General features: G+C 45.1%; 1 protein-coding gene across 5 annotated transcripts in view; it reads right to left on the bottom strand.

Moving 5' to 3' along the window:
- LOC308571108 (acid-sensing ion channel 2) overlaps positions 1-14,585 on the bottom strand; it is a 403,467-nt gene that overhangs the window by 321,787 nt on the left and 67,095 nt on the right. The gene's annotated exons all lie outside the window — the stretch shown is intronic.

Here is a 14,585-nt window from a genome sequence, read left to right as displayed (position 1 = left end):
AAATATGGTGCTGGAACTCACCGTGAACCTTGTTCTCTTATAATGACAAGGGCACCACCTGAGAGGTGCCAGAACTGAGCTCCAGCAAGTTCCAGCTGAAAAAAGCCCTGATTGCCATATTTGTGGACCCCTGTTGGAGAATGCTGACAGTGGTAAGGATTACCATCAGTATAACTGGATGTATATTCCTGTGCTCTACATCCTGGCAGCTAGTGCTTAAAAATGGCCAAAACATGGCCTCTTGCCTAGAAGTCCTGCCCCCATAACCTTGGTTATGTATGGCTGACTATGGCTACTCGCCAATGGGGAAGGGAGACATTCTGCACATACTCAAAAGCACTCTTTTATTTATTGGTGGGTTCTTGTTGTTGTCTTGCTGGGCTGTGTATGTAATAAAAGGGAGCCAAGGCACCCTCTTTTATCTGTCCCCGTGTCAGTTTCAGTTTGTTTGTTAGCTTTTCTCTTTACTTTCTTTAGTGCATCACATGTTCCATCCACTGAGAAAAGGCTCCAAGGCCTGGTGTATCCAAGGTAAAGAATACTTTCTGTGCATGTGATCAGAAGCACTTCCCTTTATCATTCCTTTCCAGACCCTTGCAGCACATACCCTCTCCTATTCCTCAGCTCAGTTTGAGATTCTACGCCAACCCACCAGCCAACTTTCCATTTATTCCAGAGCAGTGTCATCACAGCACAGAGGTCTGTTGCTGCTCATCCATTGACTGGAATATCTGTCAAAAAGGCATGATTTCACAGATGCTCAGCCTGTGGGATACAAGGGTGGGGTTTGCAAGCAGGTGACAGAAGATTTTAGCCGTTTTATGTGCTCAAAGTCAAAGTAGGATAATGGTGTACCACGACAGGGGCTTAGAAACAAAATTAGTAACTCACCATGTTATCTATAGGTAAATGACATTTTCAGGTTTCTGAGCACCACTTCAAATCTTACACATTTCAGACAAAAAGCACTTGTTTTGCTTAAGGCATGAAAATTACATCATACATGATAATTGCACCTGTGTTTCCATTAATTATATTGTAAACTGCCCTGTGATCTTTGGATAAAGAATGGTAAATAAATTTAATAAATAACAATAATAACAACTGTCCAGATTTACAGATGTACTTCATGAATCCTCCCTCACCCTCTCCATGCAAATGCTTTCCATTAGACTTTAAAAAATCCCCACTGCTTTGAACACAAATTGAAACAAATTGAATACAGAGAATGCAAATACTTCGTGCTTCAGTGAATGATAAACATATCTGCATGCTCTACTATGCAACTAGTAATGAAATCTCCTGACAGGTTAGTGTATTAATCAATTTTCAATCAATGCACCACTCTGCTTACAAAACAGACAAAAATGTGCTGTGCATGTTACGCTAGTCCCCCAGACCTAAACTTTATTTAATGCATTTACAGTATAATGCAGTCTTCCATCAAGGAGTTATAGGTTATTTCACAGCAACCCTGTGCAGTGCCTTAGACCGAGACCACCAATATCTCCTGGTAAACTTCACAGCTGAATATGAACAGTGTTTACCCTAAAGGCTAGGAAGAAGGTAAAATAACTTTCATTGACCCAGCTGAGGCAGGCTTCTTGAGTTTCATACTCACCCAGCAGAATGGAAGCAGCAGTCTGGTACAAACAGAACAAGGGAGTGAGAAGAACATTATCATTGCTGATCACGGGCTAGTTACAAAGCTGGAAAAATAATGGGCTTTGTACAAAGTGACCAAATATGTTACTGACAAAGAGCATATTCCTAAACATTCGACACCCGCAATCTGCATTCTGGACCCAACCTCCATCCTCTGCTACTCTGTGCTGGATATTGCACTTCCAGACTTCTCTGGGCTTCTCTCTGTATAGGGTTCCCCATGTTGAGGCATATAGCCTACCCTCCCAAGCTCACAGCAATGCCATGGTTGGCTCTGCAAAAGGAGACATGTTGCTAAAACATGTAAAACCCTCCCCTTTACAAATATCCTTGTGGATAATGAAAATAAGCCAAGAGAAGACATGCAAAACTGCAACCCTAGGTGGGCTTTCTGTTAGCATTGCCATTTACATCACATATGACCCAGGTTCTCTCTCTCCACAGTTCTGTATGTGCACACACTATAGGTTTAAAGCATATTCGAAACACAAGCTACCCCTCAAAAAATTCTGAGCACTATAGTTTACCCCTTAAATACTTACAGTTCCCAGTAACCCTTAGCAAACTTTTATAAACCTCTTCAGTTGTTCTCTGGTCCCTTTCTGCCATCTAGTGGAGGACAGAAGTAAAGCATATCTCTCCCCTCCTCACACACACACACACACAAATCTGGTGCACTGAGTGATGCTGTTTACTTCCTGCTGCTAAGTCCTTGGGATAACCTCTCCCCCTCCATCTGCTCAGTCCTAAGGAAGGACTAGATATGGGATGTTTGGACTGACAGCTACCTCAAACCAAATCTGGAAGCTGCCAAGAAGAGGAACAGCTGATAATGCCCACATAAACTTATGTTGGGCAGGGAGGACTGCAGCAATAAATGGAATTGTTATAGAAAGCACATCTGTCACTGGAATCTGTGCCTTGCTGCTGCAGACTTAGATTTGTAGTAACATAAATCCTGAGGCCCAAGAAATGGAATAGGAGCCTTGTAAATTCATAGCTGAGTTCAAATTCAATGCTGGCACTGGAGTTTAGGTTTTGAACAAAGGGCGCGAGCGTCCTGATTTTTCAGGAACTGAGTTGTAACAAATTCAAATTTTGGCTCCAAACTATGACTTCTACCAGATATTTCGATTTTTAAAAAATCAATTGTGACTTTTAGAATTGGAAAATTCGTTCTCATTTTGATATTTTGCTTTATGTCTACTGACTGGATAGTAAAATCTCTCTCTGTGGATTTGCATAGGATTTGGATTGCTAGGATGGCTAGTGAAAGAACAAACAGGATACACAGTGTGTGTGTGTGTGTGTGTGTGTGTGTGTGCACGTGCCTTCCAAATTGTTGCTCAATCACCTTCTCCAATAGGATGTTTCAAGATCCTGATTCCTGATGGAGCCAGTTTTCTAAGGACCCTTTAAGAAAAGAATAAGCAGTGAGGTAGCAAATGGTAGCAACAGTTTAGGTGCTCTGTGTCCTTGTTTCATGTTTCACAGCAATTGCCTTGAAATAACAATCCCTTAGCTCAGCTGGAAGCTAAAATAAAATGGAAAGTGAGGATAAGTGCCCCTGGATATTTGGTCAACCTTAGAAGATAAGCCACTATGGAAATAACAGGAATTATTATCTTGGAGAAGCAGAGGAGGAGAAAATTTATGATTCACTGCAAGTACACAGTGTCATGAGAATGATCCCAGCAAGGAGATATAACCAAAATACTCCAGGATTTCCAGCTGAATTCCAGATGACTTGTATTGAATCAACAATGTTGAATAGCCCTGCTTTTTTGCATATATGCCTGCATATGCAGATCGTGATAAGGTTCAGGCTCTCAACCTCATTCGCTTGCTGCATTTCTTATTGGCCAAACAGTGGCATACATGGAGTGAAATGGGGAGGGGGGCACACCAGATCGGCAAAAGGAGCTGGGCTGTCGCATCTCCTCAGTCTGGCTCGCTGACTGTGCCACGGGCAAACAAGCAAGGCTGTCACTGTGGATCACCATCAGCCCTGCTCCACAGATGTGCGAGATCTTCTCAGCAGCTGACCTGAAAACTGCCCGATGATCAAGACAATCTTCACCCCACGCTCCTTTAAGGTACCACGCTCTTGGTCTACATCTCCCCTCACATACCACTGCTGCCTTTGCCATGTCACACAACTCTGCAACACACGTAGGCTGCGGCTTTATGCTGCTGTCCCCAAAGCTGTGCTCATGTGGCAATTCCCAACCAAAGGTGTTCAATTGGCTGGTTTTTATAGACGTCCTACCTGCTACCTCTTTCTCCCTCTCCATTCTCCCCTCCCTGAACCCAAGATGACCAAGGGATGCTTTTTCCAAGACCCAACTAGGGAGTAATGCATCTCCCATTTGAAAGGATTTTGGACAAGTTTTTGAGGGGGCAGGGGCAGAGAGACATGATATGCCACCAACCTTGGCCATTCTGGCCCAAAAGGAGCGCTCTTGCAAAGACAGCCATCCCTTCTCCTAGGATCAGAATGGCAGAAGTTCAACAAACTACCTGGTACTATTACATGGGCAAGGGCTACGTCCTACCGCCAGTGGCAGAGGATGTATGGCTGTGTGTACCAGTTGTTGGGAATTGGAAGTGGGGAAAGTGCTACTGTGCTCAGGTCACCTGCTGTGCCGTGGGCATCTGATTGGACACTGTGAGAACAAGATGCTGGACTTGATAGGCCACTGGCCTGATCCAGCAGGGCCCTCCTTAAGGAAGCAGGAGTCATAAAGTTTAACTCTTTCAATATCTGGGAAGGCAACTGCTAAATGTCCCCATCCCTTAAATTAAGAACTGTAGATCAGTCAACGTTGTTTGCAGATCAGAGATGATGTTTGCAGATGACGCAGTCCTGATTGTGCAAGGAAGCTCTACAGAGTCTCATCAACCATTTTGCCCAAGCCTGCATGGAGATTGTTCTTATCAGCCTGACGAAAACAAACATCCTGGCTCAGGATATCAGTCAGCACTCCACACATTAGCATTGGTGACCACATGCTTGAGGTGACGATTTCGTCTACCTGGGCTCCACCATAATCAGCAACCTCTCCATCAACGCTAAGCTGGACAAACATATTGGCAAGGCAGTTACAGCAATGGCTTGCCTCTCCAATAGGGTGTCTGGAAATGTGATGCTAACAACCAATACCAAGATGAAGGTCTTCCAGGCTTGTGTGCTCAGCATGCTGCTTTATGGTAAGTGAGAAAAGAACGACTTACATCCTCCAGGAGTGATGCCTCAATGCTTTCCACATGTGCCCTAGATCAGGCCCTCCTCTAAGTTGGAGGAGACAGATGAGTAACCTTCCCAAAGCTGATGGCTTTCAAGTGTCAGGAGTGTGTGCAGGACCCTGTGACCAGTAGGGCTTCACAGGACTGGGGCCTTCCTAAGTTTGTTCTGAAGAGGCAAGGTGCGGCCGCACAGGTGAGGCCACTTGGTAACTCACTGCACCTGGTGGCTAGAGCCGGGAAGGGATATAAGGTCAGCATTTCCCTTTGGCTCTTTGCCACAGCAACACGCTTCCTGTGTTTGGCTTCTTGCTTCCTGATCCTTGGAGTTTGGCTTCTTGACTCCTTGCTTCTTGACCCTCGACTTCATGGCTCCTTGGTTCTTGACCCTCGGACCCTTGACTTCGTGATTCCCTGCTTCCTGACCCTCGGATCCCTGGCTTCTGGACTCTCATTCATGCTTCCACCCCGCCATCTTGCCAGGTCCCAATGTCCTCAGCTGGGACTTCAATCGCCCGTAGACCGGACCATTACATCAAGTTCCAGAGAGATCTTCCACAGCCCCTGAGATAACATCAGCTACCCATCTTGAGCTATTAGCTAGTCATCTGTTTAAAACAAAAAGTGGCCAATAAGAATGGGAAGACTGCCTTGTTGGATGAAACCAAAGGTCCACCAGTCCAGTATTTTGTGGCCAACTGTGGCAAGCTGCTGGGAAGCTCACAAACAGGCCTCCTCATTTGTCTGCAGCATCTGATATTCAGGGGTATATTGCCTCTTTACATGGAGCTTCCTTTCAGCTGGCATGCCTGATTCAAGCAAGCAAGCCAAAATGCAGAATAAACGCAAAAAGTGTGAGGAACCACCAACTCTTCTGATGAAGTCTAGGCACTCAAACTGCACCCTGATGCATTCCTCGGCAAGATGTTCTGCATACAAAAGCTGACTGCTGCATTTCAAGGACATAAATATGAACAGCTTAAGCGAGTGAGCCAAGCTACACTCAGAAAGGTTGTTGAACAGTTTTTTCTAATTTGCTTACTCAAAGTTTATGCAATGGTTAGACTACACTCTTATCTTTGTCTGATTTGTTTATAGAGAGGTTATTCAACAATGAATAGTCTTCCCAATTTACTTGAGGGATGCCAATGCGTTGTCTTGTTAATCATTCCAGTCACCCCAAACATTTCAGTGCATTTCCCCATAACATTCCAAGCTGCATAAAATCTGGGTTTTCTTAAGTAGGTTTGTTGTGCTTGGGTGATACAGCACTTTAATCCACTTTAATTGTGCATATCTAAATTGCTGATGTGTACTTGAATCCCTTCTGCAAAATACTAACAGTCTGGAGGCATCCTCCCTATTTTGACCATGCTTATTTACACTACGTTTTGCTACTTGCTTGCCTAAGACTGTGCATATAAACAATATGTTTGAAAACACATAAATCATACAGGTTCAGTCTTCATAGATTTGGGAAAGGCTGCATCGTTCAGTATATACACTCCCAAGTTTGCTGCACTGCAATGTGTGAAAATCCCCTTAGTGTAAAGCGAAAAACTATTCAGAGTTTTCTAATGCTATGTGGGGGAGCCAGCCACCCCTCAAGCCATGTCTGGAACTGGTGGGAACCATAGCGCTCTGAAGGCCTAGTGAATTAGCTAATCCTGTTTTCAATCAAAACCCAATTGTTAAGCTGCTCCAGTTCTGTATCCCTGGTCAGCATCCCTGATCTGTCACCATGGAAACCAAGCATCCCTGTATCTGAGCCACCAAAAACTCATTCCATGCTAAGACTTAAAAGTGGAGTGGTGGTGAGGACTTTTAAATTCCCTGCATCTAAATGCCCAGCTAAAACGTTTTCCCAGGGCACTTTAGCCCTATCACACACACCTGCTCCCGGCTCCTGCTGAGGCTGTGCTTAGAATTAAAACCCATCACCTTTCTAAATCCAACTGACATGAATTTAAATCAAGATCATGTGTTACTGCAGCCATCTCAAACACCTGCTTGGGAATGAAGAATGTCTGGGGAAATGCCCTTTGTCAGCAGTGCAAATGTTTTCAGTCGCTCTGCAAAAAGCCCATTATAAACTATATAAACATTTCCAGCTTTGTAACTATCCCATTATCATCAGTGAAAATGCTCTTTTCAACACAGCTTGCTCTGTGTACACTGGGGAACTGCTGCCTTTCCATCCTGTGAAATTAAGAGTTCTGCAGAAATCCAGTGCCTGAATATTCCTACACCAGAGTTGAGGAACCTCAGGCCTGGGGCTCAAATGCAGCTCTCTAAAGTCTGAGGACTTCACCCACCCCACACTCTCTCCCCACAGGCCCTGTTTCACCCCTTCCCCTTTTTCTTTCTTTTTTTCTTTTTTGTCTGGCTGGAATGTTTCCTTGAACCCTGATAAATGCCTCCTGCTTGCTTGGTTGGAGAACAGAGAGGGGTGTGTGAGCATGTGTAGGAACCAGCCTCCTGCACGAAGATAAAACCTGCATCTGTTGCTCTGCCTTTAGTCACATGCCCACCACTGCCATGTGGCCCATGAAGGTTGCCTGGTATGGAATGTGGCCCTTGACCTGAAAAGGGTTCACTAATCTTGTCCTACATCGGCTAATGTTGAGCCAATAATAAAAATATGGTTACAGATCGGTGCAGCACCTTCAGCTACCATCTTTTGAGCTATTGTCAATGGATATGCTAGCAGGAGCAACAGCTGGAGCAAAACAAAATCAAGAGTCAGGCTTTAAGTAGGGCTGAGGAAACTGTGGCCCTCCAGATGTTTCTGGACTGAGCTCCCACCAGCCCCATCCAACATGGCCAATGGTCAGGGATGATGGAAGTTGTAGTCTAGCAACATCTCGAGGGTCACAGGTTCCCCAGACCTGCTTGAAGGACTGATAGTCCTGTCAGAAAAATCCTTCCTAAAACATTCACAGAATCATGGATGGCAGAAAACACTAAATGCTCTTAACTCTTCTCACAGAGAAGCATAAAATGCCCTAGGAGCCAGCCAGCCAGGATGCTTTGCCTTCATATTCTGCTATTGAGGCACAATATGGGCCATGGGTAAATTATTCTCTCATTCTTGGACCATCTGCTGGAAAAGTGCCATGATATTGACTGACCAAACTAGGTTTATTCATTAATTAACATGTTTCTATTCCATCCTTCCCCAAAGTGATTAGCAATTAAGATAATAAAGATCCACACTATACATTGATACATACAGTTCTTGTAAAATGAATACGAGAAAGATTACTACAGCTTAAAAATACAAAATAGCAGTCATAATAAATTAATCATCAGAAAACTAGCAGAACCACTGAACAGTAATTTGTCTTGCATATCCTCATAAGCTAGCTGAATTACAACAAGTCTTGCCTGATGCTGAAATCATAGAATCATAGAATTGCAGAGTTGGAAAGGACCCCCAAGGCTCATCTATTCCAACCCCCTGCAATGCAGGAATCACAGCTAAATAATCCCTGACAGATAGCCATCCAACCTCAGTTTAAAAACCTCCAATGAAGGAGAATCCATCACCTTATGGGGTATTCCATTCCACTGTCAAACAGCTCTTATCATCAGAATGTTCTTCCCAATGTTTAGCTGTAATTTCCTTTGGTGAATTTTGAATCTATTGGTTCAAGTCCTATCCTCCAGAGCAGCAGAAAATAATCTGGCTCCATCTTCCATGTGACAGCCCTTCAGTTACTTGAATAAGGTTACCATATTACCTCTTAGTTCTCTCTTCGCCAGGAAACATGCCCAATCCCTCAACCATCAGCAAGAAGGAAACAGAGCAAAAGTCCCAATGAAGAGAGTTCCACAATCTAATCTTGGTACCACAGCTGAAAATGCTCTGCCCTGAGTTAACTATCCATTCATCATATGTCAGATAATGGGGGTGAGTTTAGGAAGAGAGATAGAAACATGGAGTTAGGCCTCTGAGGAAGATCTTACTATACAAGCAGGTTAATATGGGAGAAAGCAGTCCTTATAGCATCTCCTTTGTAAAGGTAAAAAGGTAAAGGACCCCTGGACGGTTAAGTCCAGTCAAAGGCAACTACGGGGTTGCGGTGCTCATCTCGCTTTCAGGCCAAGGGAGCCGGCGTTTGTCCACAGACAGCTTTCTGGGTCATGTGGCCAGCATGACTAAACCGCTTCTGGTGCAACGGAACACTGTGATGGAAACCGGAGCGCACAGAAATGCCGTTTACTTTCCTGCCACAGCGGTACCTATTTATCTACTTGTACTGGCCTGCTTTCGAACTGCTAGGTTGGCAGGAGCTGGGGCAGGAGCGGTGAGCTCACCCCGTCACAGGGATTCAAACCACCGACCTTCTGATCAGTAAGCCCAAGAGGCTCAGTGGTTTAGACCACAGCGCCACGCGCGTCCCTTTGCATCTCCTTTGTATTCACCCCTTCATCCATAAGAAACGGATTCTAGTAATTCTCAGAGAGCTTTAATTATAATCTCCAGTCACATTCTCAGTATATTCATATTCTTCCTCCTTCATTACTGGATGCTGCCAAGAACAAACATCTAAAAACCCAAACTCGTAATTAACAGAATGCAATGAACTCCTAGGCCTAGCCTACTTAGAGCAATTAAGGTTGCAGCCAGAACTCTGAATCAGAAACCAATTGAAAGCCAGCAAAGGACTGTTGTGATTTCAAGACACAAAGTATAAACTGTTGCAAATACACACATGTAACTCCACTGTATGTTCTGTAAGCATGGATATATTCCTGCCTGCCACTAGAGACCCCCATATGCTCTATTTGGGGGTGTCTTTGAAAACAACTGGGAAACTTCAATTGGCTCAGAATGCAGCCCTAAAGAGGTAGGTTCTGGGGACTCTTCCCTGCCTCTCTTGCCCACTCAGCCACTTCAGTTAGCTTAGATGGTTTAACTGGGCACCTGGAGAAGACAGCGTCTTTGAGCATGTCCCAACATGCATGACCCTCTCATCCCAGGGATGTAGAACTGGGAAGGTCTCTCTCTTACAGAACCATCAAGAGCCAGGCACACTGCCTGAAGCTCCCCCCCCCCCCCCGCCTACAGCCGCTTCCAAAACAGCTTGCTGCAACTTGTCAATTTCAAAGCAGCGCTTCATGCTATTAATCTGCAACGGCATTATAGCGCACGGCACATTGTTTGTCTCGCCCAGGCTATCCTTTGGAGAGAGATGTGCCGGGTAATTGCTGCCCTCATCGATCAATGTGGAGATCTTTAAATATGCAGGAGGTTAGTTTATGCATTCAGACTTCAATTTCTGCAGAGCACAGAGATGATGATAATAATAATATTCAAAAAGCTGAAGGGATTCTTGTCATGCATTTAAGCTTTCCTCCAACTTTGCAGGTCTCAGCCAATGGCACGGGCAAAAAAGAAAAAGCTTTTACTTTGGACAACACTCTGGACCACAGAACTATGCCAGATCACACCCTGGGTCTTGAACCAGAAGCCTTGAACAGGGCCAGCCCTCCCATAAGGCTTGGTGAGGCAGTTGCCTCAGGCAGCAGGCTCAGGACAGCTGGGAGGGGTGGCAGATCCAGGCCTGCAAGGAGTGTGTCACTTGACACCTCCTGTGCTTGCTACCTGCCCCCTCCTCCTCTACCACTGGAGATGACTCCTCTGCCTCCTTCTCCATCACCCCCACCGCCTCCTTTTTCCTCCCCCACCACCTTCAACACACTGGGGCTTCCTTGGGTATCCTCAGGTGGTAGAAGTTGTAGTGGCAGCTGGGCAAAGATGAGTTGTAATCAGTGGTGGTGGTGGCAAAGAGCCACAGAGGTGGAGGAGTCTATGTGAAGCATCATTTTCTGCTTTGTCCTGGGCCAGCCCTAGCCTTGAGACTCTAGTCTGGGACCTAGCTTGGACAGCTACTCTCAGCTCACTCTTTATGGATGGGAAACCTGTGCCTCTCTGGCTGTTGTTGGACTCCAACCATATCAGCCCAAGCTAGCATGGTCATTGGTGAGGGAAGTTGGGAGCTGCAGTGCAACAACATCTGGAGAAGAACAAATGGAAGGCAGAATGGAAGGCAGAATGAAGCCTGATCTGAAACAAGCAGAAGGTTCATGGTGAGGGGTGTCAGTATCCAGTTCAAAACAAACAGATCTTAAACATAGGCATCCCACAGTGTGTTAACGTTATTTTGTAAAAGAGGGGTATAACATAAATAGTAATTTTAGCACAATTAAGTTACTACTAATAACATAAAATTTATTCTATAGTGTTTAAAAACCCTGTTAGTTATCTCAGGGATTTTGCTGTTGAGGAGGAACATTCTGCTCCTTCCTCACAAGAAAGCCAAGGCTGCAATCCTGTACCCACTTCCCTGGGAGTAAACCCCACTAAACACAGAGACTTACTGCTGAGTAGACATGTAGACCATCCTATTGTAAATTAACTACAGAGTGAATTCTTAATTACTCCCTGGACCTCAGATACTTGTTGTATAGTAGCATTTGCAGAAAATAGCTTGAAGGGAGTTACCTGATCTCAGATGAAACCACCAGAAGAAAGATGCATCATGGTTGTTAGAAAGAAAGAGAGGTCAAAAGAGGAATCCAGTAGGTCTTTAAAACTATAGAAAAGTGCACTAAAGAGTAGGGGGGGAAGCCGCTCTTGCAGACTTCCGGGGTGGCGCCATCAGTAATGGCGGATTCCCTCTGATCTGGAGGGACCAGCTCCACGGGAAACGGGTCTTTTCCGCTACGGCGAAGCGGGGACCCTTTCAAAAATCACAGGCGGATGAAGCCTGTGACCATGGGACTCGGTGGGCACCTTTAGCGCCCCCCAACCCGCAAAGGAACCCACTAACGGGCTCCGGAGCGAAGAGGGGGAAGTGGCACAGTGCTGAGAGTCAACTGCTTCTTCCGTGGAGCGAAGCCACACAGCCGTTGCCGGAGAGCGCTGCCTTTTTCCTGGGACAATTTGGCTTTTAAAACAATCACCGTGAGTACTTAAATTTTGGACAATTGGACTGTAATTAAGGAATTGCGAGTAGAAAGGAAAATTGGACTTAAAAGTTTATTTCAATTTGGTACTGAAACGGGAAGGTCTAAACAGGAAGTCAGCCTTCCGTTTATTTGTAGATAGATTAAAGCAAAGACATGGCAAACTAGAGTTCAGAAAATCGCTTGTAAAGGATTAACTTTCACCATTTAAAATTGTTGAACCCCCTTCGGAAGCAGGAGAAGGGGGGGGGGTTCGGACTGTTTAAACCTGCAGAAGTGAGTGTAAAGCAAAGTAACTTTCCACCGTCTTGATCCTGGAGCGGGGTGTCAGGACTGACGTTTTTTGAAGCTCATTGACCAGAGACAAATGTTTTTGACAGATAGCTAAAAGAAGAGAAACATAGTGATTCCATTGCTCCCTTTCACATTTTAAAGGAACAAATATTGACAAAATATCCGAAAAAGGAAACTTTGTTGTTAGATCTGTCTTTAAAAGAAAAGAACAAATAGAAGTTTTTCCCCTAGAGGGAGCCTGTGAAACTGTAACCAATTCTGAATCGGGGAGCTTGCAGCTGCTACAGATTACGATCGTGGGAATAGACTTCTGACCTTGCAGGACAATGTATTCAGAAGCTCTGCTGTGTGCTCTCTGTAAAACAAGTGCCCTACTGGAACAGCTACATGAGAAGACGGACTTGATGACTGATGCGATCAGAAATTTTGAACAGGCAGTGGGAAATTATATGGAGCCCACCCAGGAATCAAATCAGGAGTGTGCCCTAACAGAACAGATGAGGGAAGAGGATGTTGCTGAACCTCGGGCGCCAGAGATGGAGGGAGCTGCGGCCCAGCAGGAACAGCCGCTCTTTAGGGCCCCAGGGATTCCTAAGGCCTTGTGTCCAAATACCTCACTCATTCATCCATTCTGGCTCCACTTATTGGCTAAAGACACTGAAAGGTGAAAGAAGTCTGGGTACCTTGGAAGGGGTATGTACACATTTTGCTTCATAACTTTAATTCTAGTAGGGCTTGTCACTTACGGTACTTTTCCCCCTTTTTAAAAATGAAAGCTCAGAGTCTGCCCACCTTTGCAGCCATGGGTCCTGATGCAATTGCACTACCTGCCCTGTTCTGAATCCAGCCATGTGCTGAAGAACCCCAGAGTTTGAGACTCATTTGCTTTGCTGCTTTCTGCTCATTCCAGCAGTAGCCAGCAGAGGCTTTTTGCACAGCCAGACCAAAAGCAGAACAGCAGACTTGTCTGTGCAAAGCCCCAATAATCTTTATTGTTATTTAAATCAGCATCAAATCAGCTTTGGCCACCCCCTTTGCCTGCCCTGCTGCTGGAGCACGGCTAATGGTATTACAACAGATTGGGCACCCTGGTAAAAAGCAGCAGCAGCTGCCACTGCTGGAAGCTAGCAGACGAGAAGATGTCAAATGGAATAATGCAATTTCCTGGCACGAACGCACACTGGAGTCTTGTTCTTCTGTTTATTGTGCGAGGAAAGGCAGCAGCAGTGCTGGGAGGGAACTAGCATTTGCACCTGATAGAATCCCAGCGTCCACCTTAGCATAATTGATCAAATTGTTGCTCCTTTCCTTTTGGACTTTTCGTCGTTTCCATCCCAGCATTGCCTGTTCAGTCATTCTGAGATCAGCAGGACAAAATTCTGTCTTATTACATGAAACATATGCAGCAACCGGAAAACCCAATAGGCTGGTTTTGTTGCTTCATTACTGTATACCTGGGTCTGATTTACACACACACACACACACACACACACACACACACACACAGGCTGAAACATTTGCATGTGTCAACAGACAGTTAAAGACATAACACCACAAACAGAACTTTCAAATCAGTGGATGCTGTTTGATGGAGGCAGTTCACACATTCAGTTGTTGGTAATCAAGGCTGGCAATGAATGAACATGATTTGATTTCTCTGGTGCCAAATCTATGAACTGACTCTTGATGATTAGCAGCTCAACACATGACAAGGAACATAGGAAGCAAGCTGTCATGTATCAAGGTCAGACCATTTGATATCTAACTCACTATACAATTGACAGGCAGCAGCTCTCCAGAGATTCGTGTGGGGAGCCACTCCCAGCCCCACCTAGAGATGCCAGGGATTGAACCAGGGACCTTTTGAATTTGAAGTATGTCTGCTGAGCCAGGGCCCTTCCCTGTGTGGTCCTGGACTGGTCCCTGGAGTGCACTCAATTAATATCCATGTCTACACCACCAATTTAAAGCTAGTTTCAAACCTGTTTCACTGTTGCAACACCCAATCACAGAAGATTGGCTAATTCCTACTAAAGGGGAGGGGGCGGTGAGGGAAGAGAAAGTCTGCTGGAAAACTTTGCCACCTGCCCAAGAAACCCTGCTCCATAATAACCACATAGGCAAAGGTTGGACTTACTTAGTGACAAGGTAAAACACCACACACGTGACCAGAGGCATTTTTCCTTATTGGTTCACATGTTGCGTTATATATTTATGTACTGTATCATACATATTTCTATCCATTTTGAAACCAGAACAGCTTAAGCTACAAATCCTTCCATTAGGAAGCTCGATCTAAAGGCCAAACAGCAGCCAAGTCAGGAGTTGGGGCCTTGTGGCTGCTTTTCCCCCGTAAAACAAAAGCAGCCAGACACATTAAGACCATGCATGAAAAGCACATGGCCTCT

This window comes from Podarcis bocagei (genome assembly GCF_964188305.1).
Source record: "Podarcis bocagei genome assembly, chromosome: 13".
NCBI lineage: Eukaryota > Metazoa > Chordata > Lepidosauria > Squamata > Lacertidae > Podarcis > Podarcis bocagei.
The sequence above is the reverse complement of the archived record's forward strand: the minus strand, read 5'-3'. Positions and strand labels throughout refer to the sequence as shown.